This window comes from Herpailurus yagouaroundi, unplaced genomic scaffold (genome assembly GCF_014898765.1).
Source record: "Herpailurus yagouaroundi ecotype Mexico unplaced genomic scaffold, PumYag 161, whole genome shotgun sequence".
In the NCBI taxonomy this organism is placed as follows: Eukaryota; Metazoa; Chordata; class Mammalia; order Carnivora; family Felidae; genus Herpailurus; species Herpailurus yagouaroundi.
In genome coordinates, this window is record NW_024412402.1 from 20,120,533 (window position 1) to 20,145,880 (window position 25,348).

The window sequence follows — 25,348 nt, forward strand, 5'->3', positions numbered from 1 at the left end:
TGCCCAGAGGTGGCCTTGACCTCACTCTGTGCTAACACCACCTGGCCTCACTGCAACCCCCCATGCTCACATGCTCCTCATCACTTGCTCGTCCTCTTGCCTCCCTCCCCTTTTTTTTTGATTTCTGGAGCCAGTAACATTAATAACTCAAGTCTCATTTACAATGACCTCTCTGGAAATTCAGTACTACCTCACAGACAAGCCAGAATCCCATGCGACCATTTAAAGCCCCTCCTTGCCCCCAAGTCCCTCCATATCATTCCTTCCCCCTACTCCCCCACACACCAAAGAGAGAGAAGGAGGGGATATGGAGCATGACTGGCTCAGGGTCAGGGGGGCGGTGTCTTCGCTGCTTCTGTGGGTGACTGCTGAGGGCAGAGCCGTGTGGAGCCCGGACTCACAGCCTCTCAGGGGAATGACAGAAAACTACCCACTGTGTGTTCCCAGAAGTCGACCCCTTTCTCAAAGGCAGGGCTGGGTTTCCCTTGCACCCTTCTTGAACAAGCACCACTGTCAAGACCAAGAGAGGCGCCTGGGTTGGGTAAGTGTCTTTAGTGTCTGACTCTTGATTTTGGCTCAGGTCATGATCTCATGTGTGTTCAAGCCCTGCATCATGCCCCACGCTGACAGCATGGAGCCTGCTTGGGATTCTCTCTTTCCCAGTCTCTCTCTCTCTCTCTCTCTCTGCCCCTCCCTCCCCCTTTCTCTCTCTCAAAATAAATACATAAACTTAAAAAAAAAAAGAGCAAGAAAGAATGTATCAGTCCACCCTGTTTCTATTTTCAGTTGCCTGCCTTAAAATAAAAAAAAAATCCTCACCTGGATTAATATAGACCATAATGACCTGTTTGATGATACAATATCAGCACCAAAGCTGATCTTACCAAGAATCATAAATACATGAGACTGGGGGTGGGGGACTGAAATATAGCCCCTGTCCTATTAGGAACACTGATTCCTGTGAAAAGCAACAAGGCCAGTCTACCTGGAGAGTGCGTGCAGGTGCCCCAGAGTCTCTCGCCTTGGAACCCGTGGTCCTGGGTCAGACCTGAATTCCAACTCCGTGGTTGACTGGTCCGAGACTGAGTGCCTGCTTGTGTTTTTATATGGCCGGTGTCCCCACGTAATTCATTAAACCTGGAAAACAAAAAAGAAAGAAAAGTCACTAAGAAGAGTTGAGGAACAGTAAAGATCTTAGAGTTCATCGTGAGTTGTTTATGTTTGCTTGTTTTCCTTCTCTCTCTGTGTCTTTTTCTCTTTTTGATGTGTAGGTCTTATGACTCTGCTGAATGGTATACCCTCCAGCCAAAGCCACTGTTTTCTGGTTCTTGTCCGTCCATATGCCCACCAGACTCCCAATAGCTGTCCCCATTTTCAGTGATGGGTATTGCCACCATTATTTTCGTCCTTCCCCGACCCATGTTGCCAAGTCTCCCCTATGCTGCGCCGGTCAAGACGGAGGAGACAAGAGGAAGACCGCTAGGAATGACAAAGAGATTGACTCCAGGGCTTAGCACTGACCGCAATGCTCGCTGCCGGGCACCCAGAGGGTATGAGGTCGGAGCCGTGGGTAGCACTAAGACTGAGAACATCATCGCAAAAGTCCAGCGGGTGGGGTGGGCAAAGCAAAGATGGGGTCCAACAGGCGTCCGGAAGGTTGTGAAGGAGCAGGCCGTAAGGGGGGGTATAGGCCTTGGCCTGGACTCCACTCTTTCCACTTGTCGGCAAGAATAAATTAATTTGCTTCTCTGAACCCAAGTGTTCACCATTAAAAAATGGAACTAGGAATACCAGTTTCCCAACGCTGAGGCAGGAATCAGTGTCAGGACACCCAGCAGAGGGTCCAGTACATTAAAAACTTCATAATGTTGGGTCCCTTTGCTTGGAGGGTCGAGGACTCCTAGTGAAGAGGCAGCCAAAGGTTGAGTTGGCATTTGGGGAATAATTTTAATTCCCAGTCTGGATCTGAGCAGGCGGCTGGCTCCAGGACCAGCTCGGAAGTGTCTGTACGAGCTGCACAGGAAATGCTGGGAAGGCCATGCAGTCTTGCCTGGGGGGAGACGCCAGGCCTCGGGTAACATCCTTCTGCCTCCCACGTCTCTGTCCCCACTGGCTCATCTAAAAGGGTCTCCCACCAGAACCTCTAGGAGAGGGTGACAGGGGCTCCGGGCTGCTTTAAAGAGGACTGATGCGGCGTATTTTTGCATACCTGAGACCCAGAAGGAGGAGACGTTGTCTGTCTGGCTGGCTTCTAGGGGAAAATTAACAAAGGAGAGAAAAGGCTGAGGAACAGAAGAAAAAAAACTGGCCATAAATTGATGAAATTGGATTAGAGCATGGAGATGTAATTGTGCCAAACCAATTGAATCCCCTCTGAGGTTAGCATTACCAGATTTCCAGATACAGCAGCAGCTGCAGCATGGGCCTTGGTGATGCGCCTGGCACAATCCTTTCTCTAGAAGCTCTTAGCAGAGGTTCATTGCCCATGACCGTTGCGCTGGGGGTGAAAAGTGTACCTTCCCCCAACCACGTACCAGGACATCACACCTGGGGACAGTCATCTTGGGTTGAGAATTCTCCAAAAAAATTTTCCTAGCACCCTCCTCTTTTCCTTCTCAGCACCTAATACAACCTACGTTACATTTATTTTTCTTAATCGGGGATTTCCTCAGCTCTGTCAATGGTACAACCACCCACTACTTCAAGCAAAGCCTTGATTCAGTCTTGATCCTTTCCCTTTCTGTCATCCCTGCACCAGCACGATTCATCAGCCAGCCTCGTCTGCTCTTTTGACAAACCATGTTCAGAACCTGTCTGTCTTCTTCACCCCAACCCTGTTGTCCAAACCACGTAAGTTCTTGAGGGGGCTATAGGATCTCTCTGCTATCTCTCCGTCTTCCCCATGATACATTCCCCACCATCAGAGTGAGGTGTTAACGGTGTAAATCAGATCAAGTTACCACCCTGCTAAAGCCTCTCTTGCCTTCCTCTCGTCCTTATGACCTCAAGGCTCTATATGACCCCGGACTCTGCCATTCTCCCCAGCACCCCCTCATATCACTGCCACCCCATTCCGCTTTCACTTCTTCCCATCTTGTCACTACAGATGGCATCTTGTTTGTTTCCCTCTTTCCTACATGTTTACCTCCTATCTCGCCTCTGCTAGAACATTCACTCCCAGAGAGCAGCCTGCCTCGTTCTCCTCTGAATCCCCAGCACCTAGATCCATAGTGGGAACCCAAGGACCATTTCTTGAGGGGCACCTGGGTGGCTTAGTTGGTTAAGCATCTGACTTCAGCTCAGGTCATGATCTCACGGTTCGTGAGTTTGAGCCCTGCATCAGGCTCTGTACTGACAGCTCAGAGCCTGGAGCCTCCTTTAGATTCTGTGTCTCCCTCTCTCTCTGCCCCTCCCCTGCTCATGCTCTGTCTCCCTCTCTCTCTCAAAAATAAACAAAATTTTTTTTTAATTTTTAAATAAATAATAAATTAAAAGAAATATTTCTTAAGTGAGTGAAAGCCTGTGTCTTCCCCTGGCTGAAAGAGCAGTCTGAGGACTCGCTCTGATCTGTTCACCGCTTTATATCCAAGGCACCCACTGGGCTGTGCATGTAAGAGAGAGAGGGAAAGAGAAGGAAAGAGAAGTTATTTTCCTCCAAGTTGCATCTGAACACATTTTTTATTTTCTCACCCAACTAATGACCAAATAAACATCCAGCGATGGCATGAAAATGACACGTGGTAAATTCATAAACGCCCACGCCGATAGGTAGCAGGGAGATCTCGAATGTTCACAAGCATTGCATGCATTTGTGGGCTTTTGTTCTCTCATCTTTCAAAGTTAAGCTTAGGTTTTCTACAATGTGTAGTGGCACATACATCTCATGTATTATGAACTCAATACTGTGCTTGGAAATGTGTATAAGAAATGCATGTGTTTTTGAGAACTCATTTACGGGATAAAAAAAAACTGCCCGTTTTTAGCATCGATTTACTTGGTCGTGGGTTTGGAGGTTTTAAGAGTGCAAAAGCAGCTGAACCATGTGCAAAGGCTCAGAGAAGCTGAAGAAAATGTGGCTGAAATAGAAAGAGCCATCGGAGTGCAAGCCTGCAGTGAGGCCCTGGGATGATGGTTCCCATTAGCAGGCAAGGGCAGCTGGAAGCAAGGAGAGGGGGTACTCTACTGGCCAAGCAGAAGCACCCAGAGAAAAGCCCCTCTCCTTCAGGAATTGTGCAATCTAGGGCTGAACCCTGAAAGGAAAGATATCCAGAATAGCATTAAATAAGTCAACTACACACCACCGTGTTTCACTATTAGAAAGACCCGTTATCTCTCTGGCTACAGCTGGTGTTTGTGGAATGAATGAACTGATGAATGAAGGCGAATGGGAAGGGGCTATATCTTTTCATGTTATTCAGAGATGAAAGGAGACAAGATGTATAAAAGTAACTGGCAATTAATTAATGTTCCTTGAAGTTTTCTTGCATCTAGTTTAGTCTTGAGGGTAGCTTTTCTTCTAACCCGTGGATCAACATAAACTAACATTTATAGACCTTACTTGGGGTGCCTGGGTGGCTAAGTCAGTTAAGCAGCCGACTCTTGATTTCGGCTCAGGTCATGATCTCAGGGTTGTGAGATGGAGTCCTATGGTGGGCTCTATGCTGGGCGTAGAGCCTACTTGAGATTCTCTTTCTCTCTCTCTCTCTCTCTCTCTCTCTCTCTCTCTCCTTCTATAGCTTGTGCACTCTCTCTCTCTCTCATTCTCTATCTAAAAACAATAAATAAATAAATAAATAAATAAATAAATAAATAAATAAAGTTTCGTTATGGCCTTACTACGTTCCAGACCCTCTCCATGCTCACACTCAATAGTTCCACCATCATTATTATTCCAAGTGTGTAGAGGGGAAAACCAAAGATCAGAGAAGCCGAGTTATTAATCCAAGTTCACAGAGCTAGAAAGTTAGAATTCAGCCTACTGTAGTTTCAGCTGGTATATATGTCCCTTGGGTTTAATTACCAGAAGCAGCTCATTAAAATGCATCCGTTCCAACGTGACTTTTTTGGCACAGACAGAAGGCTGGCGGTGTATTCTCTATAAGATCCTCATACCAGCTGGGAAGATAGCCTCTCCTATGTGGTTGGAGGCATGCTGCAGGGTTTGATTTTACTTTGCAGGATTGAGGTCAAAAGGTTGAAGTTACTGCAGGGGAAAGGGAACAACTTTTGCTGACTGTCTACCATGTGCCAGAAACTGGTTTTGCAGAAATGCAAAATTTTATTTTATTTTATCCTCACCATGGCCCTGTGAGGTAGATATAATTATTCTGTTTTACAGGAGAGGAGCTGAGGCATAGGGAGGTTTCAAGGAGGCAGAGCTGGGATGAGAGCCCAAGTCTTCTAGATCCTTCTACCACAAGTCCCATAAGATTTGGCCCATTTAATGGATGAATTCCAATGTCCATGGTAAGGGAGGAAAGGCAGAAAGGCAGAGGGAAAAAGGCAGGCTCTCTAATTGTTTCCCTTCTTTCTGTCCTTCTTGCTTGTTCTTCCTTTTCTTATTCTTCCTTGTTATCTCTCTGTCAAAAAATATTTATTGAGAGTCTATCACTTACTAGGCTCTGTGCTAGGCACTTGGGATATAGTATTAAAAAGATCGAAATTCAGGGGGGTGGAGAGAGCTGAACAGATAATAAAATAAAAAAGAAACCAAATAAACACAATAATATAGATCATGATGAGGGTTAAGAAAGTCACAGTACATGCAGGTAACCTTGACAAGTATTGGTAATCGGGAGGGCATGGGCCACCAAAGATGGTGAGGGTAGCAACGCCAAGATGAGAGAGGGAAGGTACTCACTGGGGCCAAGGGTAAGCTCAGAGTCACCCTCCCTCACTCCCTGCAGCAGCACTTGCTGACTCCTTCCCAGGGCATTGCTCAGAGAGTTCTAGAATGTCAGGAGAGTTCTGAAAGGTGGTTTGCCTCCACCCTAGGATGGGCACAGATCAAGCTTCAGTTTTCCCATCTGTCAAATAATAGTAATAGTAATAGCTACCTCCAAGGGCTTCATACAGATAAAATGATGTAGAGTTTGGGAAAATCCAGATGGGTGATACAAAAGTGAGTTGGAATTGTAGCAATAGGGAGTTCATTCGGTTAGACATAAGGAAGGACTTTTTGACTGAAAGGGTAATATGATGCTATAGCAGTTTTCCAATGAAGAATCTTACCTATGTTGACAATTTAAAATAGAAGCAATAACTATATGCCTCAGATAAGTGCCTGACAATCCATAGGTGTAGTGGCATGGAGTGAGTAAGTGTGGAAATGAATGCATTTTTAAATATGGATGTGATTTGCAGGAAGAGAAGCACTGAAGAACTCAGGAAGTCTTTCTGCTATTACTATGTCAGGGATTCCAGAAGATTCTATCGGAAGAAAAGTGGCAGCCCGCTGCTACTGCAAGGGTAGGTCCTTGTAGTTCACATCAGCTTGATCAAGGGGCCCGGAGACCCACAGCGTGGGGGTTCTCGTTACAGGGCCAGGAGCTAGCATGATGCAAGGAGAGTGGAAAGAAGAAACCAGTCTGGAGCTGCTCCAGAAATTGAGAGGCTCTGAAACCCAGGTGTGATGCCGAGGGAGATCCGTGGAGACCATGTGACCCAGCTCTCCCCTGACCAACTCATGTGACCGGTCGTTCACAACCTGTGCCCCGGTGCAGTAATTTCCCTGAGACATGGGGACCACATCGCTGGCCTTGTCTAGACTACTTTGAAAAGCAAAACTGCACTGTGAACAATGGTATTATTTTTAGTGACTCCAGGGCAAGGAGAGTCATCAGCGCAGGGGTGAAGCCAGCCTCTTTCTGTTGGGTGTTGTACCTCCTCTCCATCCCCAGCCACGGACTCTAGAATGGCTCAGCATCTGGTCACTAATCAACAACTAGTGCTGTTTTTACTGTATCTGCATCTGGAAATTAGCCTTTTTGTGGTCTGGCTGTTAGAGTCCCCGTGCCCCGCCTTGCCTGCGTGGCTAAGCAGGCAAAGACACATCCACTGCAGGCCAGCTTCCGCCAGACTTTGTTATAGTGAAGTGGCCAGCTGAGGGGACCGAAGAGGTCTGCTTCCTGCGGCAGCACTCGCTGGTAACTGAGGAGGGATGGGGGGCCTGGGTGGGAGCAGGGTGGTTAGAATGGCACCACTAGAGGGGCTGGATCACTTAGAACAGAACTGCCAACATTCAGGAGTGAGGACACCAGAGCCTGGAGCAGCAGGGCCAAGAGTAGGCAGGGAACAGAGGAGGTGAAGAAAATCTTGATCTATTGGCTGCCTGGGGTTTATGGCACCTCTGGGGTCTTTGGGACCTCAGGCAGGAAAAAAGCTAAGGCCTATTTATCCTGGAGGCCCAGGCAGCCTGAAGAAAGCCTGAATGGGACAGGTAGCCAGAGGTGGCTGTCCCTGGGACATACCTAAACTGTGTGTCATTAGAAACACGTATCTGCTTCTCTAAGCCACTAGACAGAGCGGGATCATTGAAGGTACACTTCTGTGGTACAAGGACATAAGACAAGAGTCAGGAGCTCGTGTTCCACCCCTTTCTGGGACCTGGGGTTGACAAGAGACTTCCAAGAGCATATTGGTGAGCAGCCCCTGAACCACTTCCCAAACAGACACAGGTGATTACATACGGATTGTAGTTCCCTCTGAGATCTCTCCCCAACTGTCAACACCGCTACAGCCCAAGCTTCTCCTTGATATCTACTCAAATCCTGAGGCTGAGGTTTGAATCCACTGTCATCTTGTCTTCAGTAGGCATGAGAAAACCAGCCCCCTCCTACACTGGAAAGCAATGTTAGCCCACCACCCCTGGCCAAACTTCTCAAAAGATGACCCATTTCCCATCTTTACTTCCAGGCCACGATGGGCAGACTCCTTGGGAGGAATGGGGCCGCTTCCCGCCCTGAGTCCTGGATCTGTCCCCTCACATTGTTCCAGGCGCCAGCCAGGACTGGGCCCACATCCCCGCCTGCACCACACCCCTCCCTACACTGCCACTAGACAGTTAAAGAAGCGTCTTTGTAGAAATCCAAAACTGCAAATACCACCACAGGCTGGAAACACCCAGCCAAAGGCACACATGTATGAAAAGGTGAATAAAAGCCAAGCCCTGTGCACATGTTTCTCTATTTCTCAGCCAGCCTCTTTCTTCGGTGGACTTCCTCTCGTCCGAGTCTTAACAGAGGCGAGCATTTGCGTTGGCTGAAGAAGGAAGCCTTGAGTCTCACACACAATGCCTCAAGACGATGCAAGGGAACATGAAGATCCCCAGACCCTGAAGGGATTCTTGGACGTAGTCCAGGTATGCATTCTTATTGGGGCCTCTCAGGTCTCCTCTTCTTCCCCCCATCTGGGGGGATGGAGTGGCTGGGAGAGGAGACAAGCCTTGTCTCCTCAACCACTCCACCTCTCTCAGGCCACCCCAGAAACAGACTCCGTAAGAGAGCCCCACCAGTTAGAATGTGCCTCATTTCTGCCTGTCACTCACACCTGTCCTTCCAGTGAGACCGAAAGTTCTGCACGGTAGGGACTGGGTCTTCACACTTTAGAAAAGCCCAATACAGAAAGCTTCTTTCTAAGGTGACCTTCTGGCCATTCCTGTGACTTATCTCTGAATCCAAGTCAAGCTCTCCATACTGTATGCATAATTCATCAGTGGCCTACCTCCCTAACCAGCAGAATACCTTGATCCCTGAAATGGTCGAATGAGCCATCCAGCACAAGACTGGGATTACTCTTATCTCTCTGAACATAACATCATCGGACTTGATCGCCAAGGGGCCAGATTTCAGGGAGTCTTTTCCTGTGAGAAGGTAGCAACAGTTATTCATAGTTTCCAGACACTGTCGCGCTCCTCAAGGACAAATGGCAGATCTGGATAGAGCCAGAAAGCTCCCAAGAATTTAATCAAAGGCAGTGAACCATGAGTCTTCCCCTAGGGGTAGTCACCTGAGAGAGCTTTGGTTGTTCTAAATGCAAAGACAATATTAACCTGTTGCTGCCAATGGGGTCGAGCTGCATATCTAAATCTGCTCCCTGGGGATATGGTGCCACATTGATCCATCCTGATAAATACAATTCTTGAACTCAGGCAAAGAAACATTGGTGTTTGTGCAATTGGAAGTGAGGGAGGGTGGTGGAGATTGGGAAATTGCAAATAAATGGAAATTTCTGGCTTGCGTTTCACAGAGTATTCAAGAAGAACCTTAGAATGCAGAATTTACATGCATCTAACTAGAATGCAGAATTTACAAGGCTTGATAACTACAGAATGTAATGTAATGTGGGACAGATATGTGCACACTGAGGCAGACTGTTGCATCCTGGGGAACCAATTTGGGAAAATAACAAAAGGCTTCTTTGAGTGAGGAAGTTACTGACCGAAAGCGACACTGGATGCATTCAGACTGGTACTTTTTGGGGATTTTGAGAAAGTCACTGCACTACTCTAGACTGTAGTTTCTTGTTTTGCATAATGGGTGAAATGGATTTGATGAACCTTTAGAATTATTGTTTAAAGTTAGTTCCAATGTTCTGGTGTTTTACTGTGATGTTACTAGGTTGAATTTTCTATTAACAGCTAGAGCCCTTAATAAGAGTTTCCAGGAGAAACAATTTGGATTCTTAGTAGTCTTGAAGTTGCCCAGACTCTGTATTATTCTTGTTTTTTTTTTTTTCTGTTATTTTCAAACAGAACCAGGGAGTTTCATGTGTGAGGGCAATGTTCTCTATTTGCTCACAGATTCTGACAAGGCAACAGCAAAGACAGTGACACTTGCTCTGAACATCCTTCATAGTAAATTCAGCAAGGAGGGCTTAGGATCATTCCATCTGGAACCAAGAACTGACTCCTATGAGCCCTTTGACCTTAAGGTTGTTTTCCGTTTATCATTGACTTGTCTAGGGGTCTACCTCTTATATGTCTTCACACTAATTTTTCCTTCATCCTTTTTCTTTCTTTCTTTCTTTCTTTCCTTCTTTCTTTCTTTCTTTCTTTCTTCTTTCTCTCTCTCTTGCTCTCCTTCTTTCTTTCTTTTTTTCTTTCATTCTTTTTTGAAGGTGTTTTGTTGGTTTGGTTTTATTCTGTTTTGTTTTTCCAGTTTCCATATACTCCCTGTTTGTTCATGAAGATTATGAACTACATAATCAAGCCAGCCACTTTTTTGCTATCTAGAGCAGAGCTAATAGCATTCATGAATCTTATAGATTCCAAAAGACAGAGCAGACTGGGAAGGTCTATGTCCTTTCATCTTACATTTTGACTTAGACTAAGTCATCACATTCCACAGTCCAGTACGTTCTTTTCTAAACCTGTAAAATCAGAGTGATTTTATTGGCCTTGAGATGAAGGTAGATGGCCACTTTGGGCTTTCTTTGCCTCAAGCCTCTTATCAAGCTGACCATCACTTCCCCCTCTGAAAACACCCAGCTAGTGTGGAGAAAAAAGAAGGTATTAAATAGATGTCTTTAAAACTAATTACTATACTCAACTACCTTCAATTGATTATTGGGCAAACTTTGATTTCTGTGCCAATAAATTCATTCCATAGTGACTTGACACTTGACATCTTTCCTCACCCCTCCCCTACCACCCATCCCCAGCCACACCAGCTTCATATTCCTTGTATATGCCGTCATCTCTCATGCCTTCATATTTTTGTAAGTGCTATTTCCTTGTTCTGGAATGCTTTTCCCCCCTGCCCCCAGCAGGCCCCATCCCGTCTACCCAAGGAGTTGAGGATCATGTTTCCATGAAGTCTTTTTCAGGCACAGTAGGATGTCCTTCCTGTGTATGCAACAATTAAATCACGACTACACTGCGTGTAGCAGGACTTATTCATCATCGTATGTATCCTGCTAGAGGGTAATCACCTGTTTCCGTGTATGTACCCCCTAAACTGTAAGTGCCGTGAGAACCAGAGCTATTCAGTAACTTCCCAGGACCAAGCACAATTCCCACATCATGAGCGCTCGTTATAAGCTTGTTGAAAGGCAAATGAGGGAAGGAAACCTATATGTATAATAATAATATTAATGAGGACACTATTGAAGAGAAGAAAAGCAATAGTCATCATTAGCATCTTAAATGGTAGAAGTGAGAGAGGTGAAGTTTGGGTCACACTCAAGGTCAAGCTGCTGAGATATAGAAGCCATCCCAGTGAAAACTTGACGAGAAGGAATTAGGAAACACTAAATCCACAGGAGTCACGGGGCAGGTAAAAGGTAAAGCATGAGAGTCGAAGCCGAAATCTTTGGAAAATCACTGAGCTGTGAACAGGTCGAGGGTAGATTTGTAACCTAGCATAGAAAAATGAATTGCCGACAACAGGAAAGTGACATGCATGAGAAATTCTGAATTTCGGCTCTGTAGAGCAAAGCATTCTTGGCAATTACAGTATTTTGAATATTGAATTTTTAAAAAACCAGAGAAAACTGAAAGTCACCCAAGTTCCAAGAACCATTCACAAGTAATCCACTTACCGCGCTTCTTGCAAATTTAGCCCTGCCCCTAAACTGACTTGGAGTGCTTCCTTACACAGAAGAAAATCAATCTTTATGCCTTTAAGTATCAAATATGTATATATGATATATATGTGTGTGTGTATATATACATATATATGTGTGTATACATTATATATGTGTGTGTGTGTGTGTGTGTGTGTGTGTATATATATATATATATATATAAAATGTTTTTCCAATGGCTCACACCTTCTCAGATGCCCCTACCTCACCCTGCTTTGAAGAAACTGAAGCTGACTGAGAATACATTGTCACAAAACAGCATAGAGTGAGACACGGCAAACCAAGCTCATGACTAAAGGGCACCCACTGGCAGACCTGGATACATTTTTGTCTAAAATGGCCCCCTGATCACAATCACCATGTTTTGCTCTATTTTGTATGCCCAACTAAAGAAAAAGAAAAACTTTTCCCCAAAGTCTTGTCTGTTGCAAAAGACAAACTTCTTCTGAGCAACTATGCATAATCTGTACGACAGAGATGTTTGGAGAAGGGGGCTCCGTGCCTGGTCACTCTGGGGTTTCTACAAAGCAGAGCATAGGGAAACATTTGCTATTCACTGCTACAAAGCACTTGTCACAGCAGAAATGTAGGGATTTGAATAAATGTTGAGAAATCCGAATGCATTCACTCTTAATCTGGTAACATTTCATCAAAGGAAGGAAAGGCATTTGGGACAAGGGAAGCAAAATGTCTTACCAACACATCTGACCCAGGTAAGCATTGCACCTTTTCATAATAGACCTCATTAGCACCTTTATCCTCCATCTTCATGATGGAGAAGCACTAAGAGAGGTCCTACTATTACGCAAGTTCTTGCAGCAATGGAAAGGATGCCATCGGGGACCAAATCCCTGAACATATCTCTACTACCAGGAGGGGAAGACCATGGACCCAGGCATGGTGGGACCAGAGGTTCTTGCTGTGCTCCAGCTCTGGGCTGAGAAATGGCCAAGAGGCAGCAGGATGAAGCTCACAGTTTGTAATCCATATGTGACAGGAGATAGAGAGCATCAAGTGAGCAAGTTAAAACCACACTTCTAATCCCCCGGAGTGGTAGGTGGTCTGTCTAGACTTGAGGTACAGAAAAGAGGGTTAAATTTCCACCAGAATTAACTTTTCTTTTCTACAGAGGCGGTGTGGCATTTCTCCCCCTTACCTCATGGATTGCCACAGTAAGCGTAGAAACAAAACCCCAATCTCTTGGTCCCCAAGAAAGCAGCCAGATCCTTGATGTGGGCAAGACTTTGCACCTTTGGTCCAAGAGTTTGGGTATTCCAGGCGAGGGTGCTGAGGCCCTGTTGGTTTTTACGAGTCTATGGGTCAGCTCAGACCGGCTGCCAACTCATGTGTACGCAAGAGCTCTCAAAGAACATAGTTTACTTTAGAACTGGATCCAACAAGAGTAGGCGTGGCAGTGAAATGGGCTAGACACACCAGAGGTGTTGAGCTGCCAGGGCTAATTAAGAAAGATTTGTTTATGGAGCCATGACTTGGAACCACAAGGTCAATTCTCTGATGCTGACAGATTTCCAAGTCAAATTCATGAGGTTGCGCACATGTGCACATAGGGTAGGTGCCCCCAGGTGTGGGTGTTGGGGGTCCCCAGGGAGCCCCTCCAAAGCTTTCCTGCTCAATGGCTCACTCAGTGACCACAGAAGGTCAAGCTGCCCTGACCTTCCCTTGACCATTCATCTGTCTCCCTGGTCCCAACACAATGTAGAGCTTTGTAGCAGGGACTTTACAGAACTGGCTAGGTGGGAGCAACCCCCTGCTTTACCAACTACGTTACCTGAGAGCAAATTCCTAGATTCTTATCCTCTGAAGTCCATGGTGGGGAGTGAGATAATGTATGTAATGCACTTGGCATCGACACTCATGGAAGTCAACATGCCCCAAGCATCACCCTTCTTATCTCCTTCCCACCCCCACCCCGTAGGCCCCACCTCCCTCTAGACCATCCTAAAGGAGACAAGATCTTGTCTTGCCCCCCTTGCGATGCTCTCTTAGTGTTCCTCCTTGTCATGTGTGTCCTCCATGGACCGTCACTCGTTTCACTGTGGGTCACTCCCTGGAGCATCAGAAAACAGTCTCCTTAATAAGCAGTCATTGTTTTCATGGAGGAGTTGGGGGGGTGGAGGCAAGGATATGGGCAGGTCACACATCCCTTTACTGTCTGCCCCCTTCTTCTTCAATCAATACCACACTAGACGTTACGAGGTTTCGGACTTTATTTGTCTCAGCGATTGAAAGAATGGCAGAAACTGAAGAGTGGCACCATAGTTTCGAGGCCACGTGTCAGCGATTCTGACGCCATTCAATTACACAGGAGAGTTAATAGATCACGATTTTCACAGGGAGGATAAAATGGAAATGAATGCATGATTACATGGAAAAAGGAAATGTTCTTTTCAAACATTTGTAAGTATAATCAGTTATCTCAGTAAAAGAAAGAGAATATAGCAGGTGTCAGTAAACAGCTTATAATAGTATTTCCCGTGTGAAGTTTGATCGTTAAAAGACCTAGTCTGTGGAACAACAGCACAGCAAAAGGGACAAGAGGAGAGATTCAAAGCTCGTGCTAAATATGACTTTTCCCCTTCACAGAAGGTCTCTTGTGAACACACCAATTTCCACCCTTGCTCCTCTGTCCTTGGGTTCAGCCCTTCTCCAAAAGTACCTCCTTTCTCAATCTCCAGCTGTGTGGTCCTCTGCCTGCCGAAGCAGGTCTCCCAACTGCACCAGTAGGATAACCTTCCTGCACCCAGTTTGCCCCCTTGCCCACCTCTGAACAGTGCACTTCCCCCAAGTCTGGGTGTGGGAACCAGGAGAAAGCGCCCTGCAGATGTCCAAGGACAGGGAGAGGGACTGTCCAGGTCCAAATGACTGAGCACAAGCACCCACATGGGAAGGCCGCTGTGGGGGTGGGGGGACTCCTCTGAGAGAGGGCTCCTCTCCTCTGGAGAACTGTATGGCCATGTGGTACCTTCCCCCAGGGTTGGTTAGGATGCTTCAGTCTTGCCTCCCTCTCTCCTTCACTCGGAGTCAACCTTGAATTTTATCCAATGACTTGCCTGGCCCCCTTCCTATTTTCCCTCACCTGGATATTTCCCCAAATAAAGTCTTTACACCGTTAATCCCATCCTGGTGTCTCTCCTCCAAGGCCCTGGGCTGGGCCCTGCTATTCAGCTAGGTTGGGAGCTCCCAGAGAGCTGTGACACTCAGGGACACTGGAGAGGCACAGGACGCTTCAGGAAAAGGGCTTTTCCCATCCAATTTGCAGAGCGGAGGCGGAGGCTGAGTTCTGAGATTGAGTGGGAGTTGTGGGTAGGCCTTTCACTCTCCCAGGCAGCCACCAGACAACTGGAGATACACATACATGCACACAACACAACACAGCACAAACCCAAATGAGGAAAATAAATGGTTTCTTAAGTGTCTTATTCATTTGCAAGGCAAGCACTCCCTGCACAATGAAGCCCGAATGTCTTATTATTATGCACACCAGGTAATTATCTTACCTCCATCCATCCCCCCCACCCCTACCCCCTCGAAAGGACCCCTTGGGACCTGCTGGAAAGGAGAAAGAGGCCGTTGCTAAGTGACAGAGAGGGAAGGGCTGCTGCGTTCTTCCGTTTCCAGGAATCTTGCTTATAAGGTGCCAGTGAAGATGTTGGACCTGATGGAACGCGGCCTCTTCCATAGAAGCAAAGCGATTCATTTTCTCAGCCTGTCCTGCTCCCCGTGGAGAAACGCCGCCCTTGCTTCGTGGAGAAACGCCGCCCTTGCTTCCCAGTCTGCTGCTTCTCCCGCTGCAGTCACAAAGTCCTCAGCGGTCCTGCACTCTGGACTTGTCCCCTGGCTCTGTCCCGTCTGCTCTGCTAACCCTGCTGCTGTTCACCAGCATTTACCCCTCCAGCCGCCTGGAGCCTCCCCCCCAACTCTGCACCTGAGCTGGAGGCCCCGAGTGGATGGTGCGGTTTTTTTTCTTTTCTTCTTGAAAAAAATTTTCAAATGTTTTTTAAAATTTATTTTTGAGACAGGGAGAGAGAAAAAGAGAGGCAGAGCGCAAGCAAGGGAGGGGCAGAGAGAGACAGGGAGACGCAGAATCTGAAGCAGGCACCAGGCACTGAGCCTTCAGCACAGAGCCCCACGCGGGGCTCGAACTCACGGACCGCGAGATCATGACCTGAGTGGAAGTCGGACGCTCAACCCATTGAGCCACCCAGGCGCCCCTCTTTTTCTTTTCTTTAAAGAAAGTATTCTACTCATGACTAATGCTCTAACAGGAGCGGTTGGAATAAAGGACAGGTCTTTAGAGGCCCCTGATTTAGGAAAGGCAGGGTGTCCCATTCGCACCAGAAAGGGTGGCACATGATGAAAAATTTGAGAGGCAAGAAGCAGACATCACGGAAAGCTGGAGCCACGTTCTGGGCCCCGAGAGCGGGCACGCGTGGAGATTCAAGGCGAGAGGAGCAAATCGCAGCAACACTGCTGAGTGAGGCGAGCTCTTCCTGGTCCGAACTGAGGAAAGGGGGAACCCGACGTGGGCTAAGCTGGCGGTGTGTGTCAAGGGCTTTGCCCACACTGGCCCGAATCATGCTAACAACCTTTGGGATAGGTGTTATTTTACACAGCCTACCAATGGAGTGGTGAGGACACCGGTCTCTGGGTACGCATTCCATATGTACCCAAGCTTGGGGGTTGAGGGAGGGGACAAGCAAATTCAGGCCTACCTTTAAGGCCTAGGCTCCTCCCAACCATTACCTCCCTGAGGTGAGGGACACCTCAGATGGACACAGTTTCCCCTGCGAGGGAACGGAGAAGTCTGAGTCATTGTCCTACCTCTGCTCTAGTTAGTGAAAAAGCGGATCTTGTTATACGCCTGCAACTAATATAGCATTGTATGTCCACTGTACCTCAACATTAAAAAAAGAAAAAGAAGTTCTAGGGACACCTGGGTGATTCAGTCAGTTAAACATCCAACTGCAGCTCAGGTCCTGATCTCACGGCTCGCAAGTTTGAGCCCCGCGTGGGGATCCGTGTTGACAGCTCGGAGCCTGGAGCCTGCTTCGGATTCTGTGTCTCCCTCTCTCTCTGCCCCTCCCCGGCTTGCACTCTGTCTCTCTCTTTTTCAAAGAATGAATAAACGTTAAAAAAAATTAGAAATAAAAAAGCAGTTCTCACTGTACCCTCTCTGGCACTGTATATATTCTCCACAAAGCACTGAGCTCATCATTTTGAGAATCCGGCAAAGACATTAAAAAGTACTTTAAGATGAAAATTTGGCAGATGAAGCAAATGTTTCTTTTTGCTCCCTCCTGAAGTCAACCGAAATGAGAGTTGAGGAATTTTAAACACCCACATGAAGGCAATTTTAGGACGTTTCAAAACACCAGCAATAGAGGGAACGATATTACACATAAATGATTTTGAATGATTTTGAACCAATGTGACACCCGAATCCCCCAGTAGCAACATAGGATCCTACAAACGGCAGAGTGACTCCCCATTGAACTTGTGAGGGGAGAGAAACGATTCTCTACCGAGTCTAAGCTATAACTCCATGTGCAGGTGGAATAAAGGCCATTTTAGACACACAAGGTTCCAATGATACTTTTCATGGACTGTACTCTAGAAAGTTACCGGAAGATGCGTTTGCCAAAACAGAGGGCAGAAACCCTGAGAGAGGGATATGAGAAATCCCAGACATAGGCACCCAGCATGGGTGAGATATGGAAAGGCTTGTCCGGTGAGGTGGGGGGCCACCCTGGAGGACATCTGTCCAGCAGCAAAAGGACAGCCAGGCCTGGGCGGTGGCTGCCTCTCAGGGAAAACAGTGTCACCCGATGGATCTTAAGAGAGGTTTCATGGTTCTGAAGGAGATTTTCGGGTGGAATGAATAATACACGAAGAGCTAGGTAAATGAGAAAACTGTTAACATTTACAAGGAAGAGAAAGTATATTTACAATATGCTACTTGGGGGTGCCTGGGTGGCTCAGTCGGTTGAGCTTCTGACTTCGGCTCAGGTCATGATCTCATGGCTCGTGAGTTCAAGCCCTGTGTCAGGCTCTGTGCTGACAGTGCAGAGCCTGGAGCCTGCTTTGGATTCTGTGTCTCCCTCTCTGTCTGCCCCTCCCCTGCTCACCCTCTGTCTCTCTCTCTCAAAAATAAATAAACATTTGGGGTGCCTGGGTGGCTCAGTCGGTTGAGCTTCTGACTTCGGCTCAGGTCATGATCTCATGGTGTGTGAGTTCAAGCCCTGCCTGGGGCTTTGTGCTGACAGCTCAGAGCCTGGAGCCTGTTTCAGATTCTGTGTCCCCCTCTCTCTCTGACCCTCCCCTGTTCATGCGCTGTCTCTCCATGTCTCAAAAATAAATAAACATTAAAAAGATAAAATAAAATAAACAAACATTTAAAAAGGTTAAAAAGAATATGCCACTTGGCTCAGCTGTGAACAACATGTAGAGGATGGTAATGATGTCAACACTGGGTATTGAGCTAATAAGACTTTTGATGTAATTGGAGGGAGAGAATGGAGAGAAGAGAAATAGAGAGAAATAGGGCTGATGGAGGGCTAACTCCTCACCTCCCAGATGAGGAAGTCAAGTGAGTCAAACAAGGGAAATCGATACAGTATGAACTCGTTATTTAGAAATAAGGAGGTAAATATTAAATGAATATCTTTTACCAGCACTGGAAGAGCCGAAAATGACAGCTCCTAATAACAAACACTGAGGGACTAGGGGCATTTGCACTCAGCATATTCCCTTTTGGGTGGAAGGAAAAGAAGATGAATGTTGGGTTACTACGGTCACCGTCACGGGCATGTGAACATTTTGTTATCCTCTTTCCCACACCAACCCTCCAAACATTTGCCTGAGGACAGGGGCCTTTCTCAGAAATACTACTCCAAGGCTAATACTCAATATTTGGGCCACAGGGTTGCAATTTTTTTTTTTTTTTTCTGGTGGACAACATTTCCATTTCCTTGACTCTGGCTTGTTTGGCCAGAGGGACAACACCCTGGGCAGCCCCATGTGTTCCCAAAGCCAGGCAGTAAGAGCCAAGCAGGGTCCGTCTCGAGACTTACTGATACATGACTTTGTCACCAAAATCTCACGCTCTTTGTGAAAAACAAGCACGTTGACTTGTTGCAGTTGAATACAGGGAGACTGAGCTAGAGAGCCACAAACACACAAGCCGTCTTCCATCTGTAGGTAAGGGAGGAGATTTCCTGTGTCCTAACACACCATCTTCCTACCCGCCACCTCCTACAGGTGGTGAGATGGGCTGCCCAGATCCTAACTAGGACCGGAGAGAGGGACCCTTTGATGAAATATCTTCTTTTGTCTTTGGGCCTTGATTTTCTTGAGAATCCGTGTCTAATGGTAAAATCTGAATGTGTTTCCTACAGAGGGGAAGCAGAAAATCCCATCATGCTGACAAAAAGGAAAGAGCATTTCTACACAGGTTTCACCACAGAAAGGTTTTGAAGAAGGCCATATGCAGGAGATGAAATGCTTTTCCTCTGAAACACTTACTGCCCTTGAAGATAAGATCAAAGCATATTGCTCTGTAAGAAATTCCAGGTCAAGGGACTTTTTTAAAAAAAGAAAATAGAATTCAATGAAGGGAGGATTTTGGTGACTCCATTTAATCCACTAAAAGCTTGTTGAGGACCTTACTAAGTAAAAGGCACAGTGCCAGGCACTTGGGGAGTTATAGAGATGAATAAAACATGGCCCTTTTTCTCAAGAGTTTAACTTTTTGTAGAGAAGACAGTCACAAACACAATGAGGCATAAACGCATGAAAAGTGTCATGAGGAAATAGAAGAGGTTACTTAGGGAAGCTTTACCACGATGGCGATGTTTAGACTGGGTGCTACCAGAAAGGTAGAATTCAACTGGGGGGTCGTCGAAGGTGGGGAGTGGATGAAGGAGAAATAGTTTGGACGCTGGAGAGCAAAGGTAGGCTTGGGAAGTGTGGAAGACTCAGGGGAAGAATATTGGTTCAAGAAAAGGTGTGCTGGTAGATGAAGTGGGAGAAAGGTAGATGGGAACAAGATGGCGGAAGGACAGCATGCTGTGCTTGGGATTTTGACCTTGTATCCATTTCCAACTGTGTGACCAACGTGGCTTTGAAGGAGGAGACAGACGCTTGGAATGCCAGTGTGATGGGTCGCTGGAGAAGATGATGCTTGCCGTTTTTCTTTGTTTTAAATTTTCTATCTTGAGGAATTTTGTCATGCTTCACTCACAATTTTGTGTTTACATATATCATTGCCTGTTTTGATATCCTTACCGCGTTTTTGGCAAATATAAAATTTTTCCTCCTCCGGGACATTGTGGGGGCACATCCGGTAAGCCCAAATCTCACACACAAAGACACACAATGTGCTATTTATGGAGCCCTGCCAGTCACACCAGTCAGAAAGTGCCCCTAAACATAGACAAGGTGCCAAAAGGCTGCAGCCTTGGCCGGTTCCTCTTTCTGCTAGGCTTTCTAGAAAAAGACATCCTTCAGCAGTGCCTGGAGGCCTTCTTGCCGCTCAGAAAAGCTCCAGACACTAAACAGATTTTAGTCAGTTCTCCTAGAGCAAGTGCTACATCAGTACTAAACAGCAACCAGTATATTTCCCTCTCCCGGCCCTTTGAGATAAGTCGGACATGGCTGCAGGCTGTTCTGCTAGGTAGACTGGGTAATGACCGCGACTGGACTTGATGTCCTGCCCCTGAGAATGGAAACCTCCCCAAGGCTGCGCACTTTCAACTGAGTGGGTCCTCAGGTGTCTGCCCTCTGCAGGCCAGTATTTGGGCTCTGGTTGGAAAAAGGCTGGACTCAGGGCTCCTGGGTCTGTGCTCTGCTACCCACTCCTCTCCTCAAGACCTGCTCTCTTACAGGTTTTACTCATGAGCAACACAGGAGTGCTCGAGGCTGGTAAGGTCCTCAGGTAAAGAGAATAATCTTTCTGGCCTGTGGGTAAGGCGTTTTGCTGTTCTCTCTTGTCTGTGTCTGTGTAAAGGAGGCAGACATGTATTTTTTCTAACCCTCATTTTACTTATTTATTTATTTTTAAAATTTATGTATTTTATTTTTGAGAGAGAGAGAGAGAGAGAGGGAGCATGTGAGCGCACAAGCAGGGGAGGGGCAGAGAGAAAGAGAGAGAATCCCAAGCAGGCTCCATGCCATCCACACAGAGCCTGATTTGGGGCTTGAACTCACAAACTATGAGATCATGACCTGAGCTGAGATCAAGAGTCAGACACTAAATCAACTGTGCCACCCAGGTGCCCCTCTAATCCTCATTTTAGATGTGAGGAAACAGAGGCTTAGCAAGACCAGTTCCTATAGGGCCTTGAATGGCCTTCCCAGAAAGATCCTGGTGTTGGCAGTTGGCCCTGGGGTTGAGACAGGCTTCAGTTGCTATGTGAACTTGGCTGTTCTGATATTTTTGATCGCTAGATACCAGACCGGCATCCTGAAAAGTGTTGTACCCCCATCTTGTCAGGCAGTTTCCTTCTTGGAATGGAAGAAGAGGTTCCCAGATTCACAAACCCCCTGCATTGAAAGAGAATCTGGCGGGGCACCTGGGTGGCTCAGTTGGACTTTGGCTTGGGTCATGATCTCATGGTTTATGGGTCCAAGCCCCACGGTGGGCTCTGTGCTGACAGCTTGGAGCCTAGAGCCTGCTTCAGACTCTGTCTCCCCCCCCCCCTCTCTCTCTGCCCTTCCTACAGCTCGCGCTCTGTCTGTCTCTCTCTCAAAAATAAATAAATGTTAAAAAAATGTTTAATAAAAATAAATAAGAAAGAAAAAGAAAAGGACTCTGACTTGCCCACATTTCCCACGTGTTCTCCCCTCAATGACATCTATCCAAACACTCCAGCCTTCTTAGTCTTCTGAAAAACATGGCCCTGGGAGCCCAGCATTCCAGAGGTGCTCTCCAGCCAACCCAGGTGAAATGGACCATTGCCTCCTTCGTTGTAGACATCATGCTCTTATTAGCACCCATTAGAACTCATAGGGTGATTCACATTGAGCTGGAGATGAGTTTTGTTTTGTTTACAGATGCTAAATAATCCACATATCCCCCCCCACACACACTGCCTGCCCTTGAACGGCTTGTTTTCAGTTGACCACACGGATGATATGTGAAGGAACTGGGACTCAAATCCAAGACTCTAACTCCACTGTGCTGGGGAGGCATAAATATTAAACAAATCACAAAGCTCCTTCTCCAATATCCTCCCTGCTCTTTGAGCTTCCAGGAACTAAGCAAGGAACTCGGTAAGCCTCAAGGAGCCAAGAAGTCATCTCCTTAGTGCCTGGGGCAGAGCCCTGGGCTTGAGAGTGAGAGTATACATCCGGGTTATACAGAGTCTCCTCTTCCCTTTTTTTATTTTTATTTATTTATTTTTTTAATGTTTTATTTATTTTTGAGACAGAGAGAGACAGAGCATGAACTGGGGAGGGTCAGAGAGAGAGGGAGACACAGAATCTGAAACAGGCTCCAGGCTCTGAGCTGTCAGCACAGAGCCCGACACAGGGCTCGAACTCACGGACCATGAGATCATGACCTGAGCCGAAGTCGGATGCTTAACCGACTGAGCCACCCAGGCGCCCCTTCTCTTCCCTTTTTTTAAATTTCTTTTCTTTTTGAACCATTTGGGTTTGGTTGTTCTTATATATATAAAATAATAACTCCTGCAAAATAAAAACAAAGACAAAAACGTGGGCAGCTCACTATGTATCAACATATATAAAAAAATAAATATATAAAAATACATCCTTGAGAAAGGACGAAATAGATATAGGTCATCTTAGCACTTGCGCAGAGAGGATGTCTGGTGGACGGAAGCAATGAATACGAATAGGGCAAGGAGCCGCTTAAGAGCCCCCGGGGAAGCTTCCACAGAAATCCTGCTTTGCATTCTGAAGACTCAGCATCCTTGCTTTCCAGACCTCTCTCCCCAGCAAGGAGAGAAGACAGAGGGCAGCCTCCAGAAGATTCTGTCCTTGCACTTCTCAAGAAGAATCTCAGACCCCAAGTCAGCACACATCTTTCTCCCCTCTTACTGTCCCTGGTCAATACTTTGTTTTTTGTTTTTTTACCACTTTCGTCCATGAACATGGCTCTCTCCCTTGCTGACACAAAGTTCCCGGGAAACCTGTTCTTGATCGGAGTCCTCATTCCATCCTCCAGAATTGCTCAAGTTCCAAAGCTATAGAGCTTGATCGCTCGTCCATAGAATGAATGAATGATTAAGCCTGAGTGTCCCTCCTTTGCCTCGTATAACCTTGTTATAACGTTGGATGCCTCCTCCTCTGCCAAGCACTACCATCCTCCAAAAGAAACTTTCTTGGAAGACTTTCAGGCGGTGTGCTCGAGATCAGGCACAAGCTGTATGTGGCATCTGTAGTTTTCCTTCTTCGGTTGCCTCGGCACCCCAGCAGTGACGTCATATCCACAGAGCACTCCATGCCTCCCTACTGGGGGCCGTCATGCACTCCGTGCCTTCCTACTAAGGGCCCTCATGCATTCAGTGCCTTCCTACTGGGGGCCACCGTGCAATCCGTGCCTTCCTTCTGGGGGCCACCATGACACACAGGGCCCCCCATACCATGCCATGAGCTAAGGACAACGCTGAGTGTCCCACCCCCAACAGTGGTCATGGCCATGCCTCTATTCTGAAGACCAACGGTGACTAGTTTGTTACATAGTCCCGCCAACGTTCTTCCCTTAGGGCTACGGCCCCTGTGGTATCCAGTAGACTCTTGGAGGATACCCTCACCGCTCTCTCTGGCATGTACAGACTTGCCAGAACCCCACAGAGCATGCAATTCAAGACAAGACAGCTGACCAGAGAAGGAAGGGGTGGTGGATGACCTTGCCTTTCATACTCATCTGTTTGGGGAGCAGGTCTGGGTTGGGGACACGGCAGGACAGAGGACCAGAGTCATGCCGGAAATGTTTGCAGAGGGAAGGGCTTCAATGTTGCAGCAACACCGGCCTTTGCTTTTCCAGGGTTTCTCACGCCAATGTCTCAGATACTTTGTTCTAGATTCTCGGTTGCTCACAGGTGTCCCCATAAAATCAGAAGTCAAGACAAATGAGTTTGCATGTGTTCAGCTGGTCACCCCTGTGCTCACTGAATGCTCTGGGGAAGGGGGGAGGGGTGGGCAGGTAGAAAATTCCCCTTGCGCAGATACCGGGCAGGTACTTTTCCCAGGCTCACATATTTGTGAGGCTCAGCTCCTGAACTCAGGCACAAACCCGGGCTCTGGAAATTGCCAACTTCTGCCATGACAAAGCACAAGTATCCTGGGCCAGTCCTGTGACCTTGAAGTTGATGCCTTTCCACCACATTAGCTGATGTGACGTGAACAGTCCTTTCCCACCATGGTGACCAGCCCTGTCCTCACTACATGGCTCAGAGATTTACCCACAACTAATACTGTCGCTCAGCCTTCAGTACCCATAGTGCTTATAGGACCATAAACCCCAGGCCCTCCCAGAATATCTCAGAACTTGGACCCCAAAGAGTGGGTTTCACTGGCTTCCCAGCCAGGCCCCTGCTGTTTCTTAGATCCCACTGTGACCTTGGGTGTAGGTAATGAGGATCTCATTCAAGGGGAGGAAACGTGCTTTAGAATAAGAGCCCCAAATTTCAGGGTGACAACCTCAGGGAACTTGGGTAGTAGGAAAAACACTGAACTTGGAGCCAGGAAGTCTGGGTTTGAGGTCTGCCTTTGCCACGTCATAGCAGTATGACGGGGTGGTTACATAATCCCTGAGTCTCAGCTTCTTCATTTGAAAAAGGGACAAATTATAATTGCCTTATTTACACAATATTGTGTACAAGTTCCTTGCTAAGTGCTACATAAACATCACTTAGTATTATTATTATCATGTGTAATACTAAGATCAAATTTAACCAGGGAGTAAGAGATCCTGGTTTGAGTCCTAAGTCCTCCACCGATGCACAGCGGAGGCCACACTATGCTTTCCCCAGCTGGGATGTGAGGATGGGGACAACTGTCCCCAGTGGCCCCAGGGACTGCCGGGGGCTGTGGAAATGGGGGTGGTGGGTGGCTGGGATGCTCTTTGGAGATTAAAGAACACAAACAGGGCCTGACCTAGGCTCAGGTAGTATGATATAAGGCTGTTGCTACCCTCAGGTAAAAGAATCCCAGCAATGAGCTCTCCTCTTTGAAAAAGACTTAGCATTGCTTTATAACACAACCATCACAGTAGCTTCCCTTTATCTGTCTCATCCAAAAACACTTTCATGACCCTTACGTTATGTGGTCATCTAAACAAAGGAAGGTAGCTGCAGAGAAGGGCATGTGATGACCCCGGCCTCATGACCCGAGGCTAGGTTAACAATCTTGTCCTCATTACCCGAGCAGCCCTGGTGTCCTGGAAAACAAATGATTTGAGCATGGGCAATTCTTGTTCCCACCTTTATTTGTGCAACCCCGCCCCTTTTCCTCCTGACCTCACCCATCCTCCCTGGCTCATGAGACAGAGGCTATGAATGCCCACTGCTGTAGTCCTATCTTGGCCCGCAAATCCTTCAGCAGAGGAGAAAGAGCCCACCCAGCCACTCTCACTAACAGCTTTGGGGCTTGGTTTCTTCTTTTACAAAAGGACACTGGGGCAAATGATCATCAGGTTCTCTTGAGATAACGGGAAGCTTAAAACTGCCCAGTAAGTATTTTCTAATGTTACTACAAAAGGAAGTAGGGTGATCTTCTGTGT

The 25,348-nt window shown here is 47.0% G+C and overlaps 1 protein-coding gene across 4 annotated transcripts in view; it reads right to left on the reverse strand.

Annotated features, from left to right (window-relative positions):
* KCNJ1 (potassium inwardly rectifying channel subfamily J member 1) overlaps positions 1-12,936 on the reverse strand; it is a 30,451-nt gene extending 17,515 nt beyond the window's left edge. For 2 of the 4 annotated variants that reach the window (XR_005793001.1, XM_040483518.1), the window contains exons 1-2: positions 12,740-12,936; positions 986-1,137 (exon numbers count right to left, since the gene is read on the reverse strand). The gene's annotated coding sequence lies outside the window, so the exon portion shown is untranslated. Of the gene's footprint in view, positions 1-985; positions 1,138-2,209; positions 2,252-10,312; positions 10,369-12,739 lie in introns of all 4 variants that reach the window. The other 2 variants (XM_040483520.1, XM_040483521.1) reach the window with 2 other exon arrangements.
* Between the last annotated feature and the right edge of the window lie 12,412 nt (positions 12,937-25,348).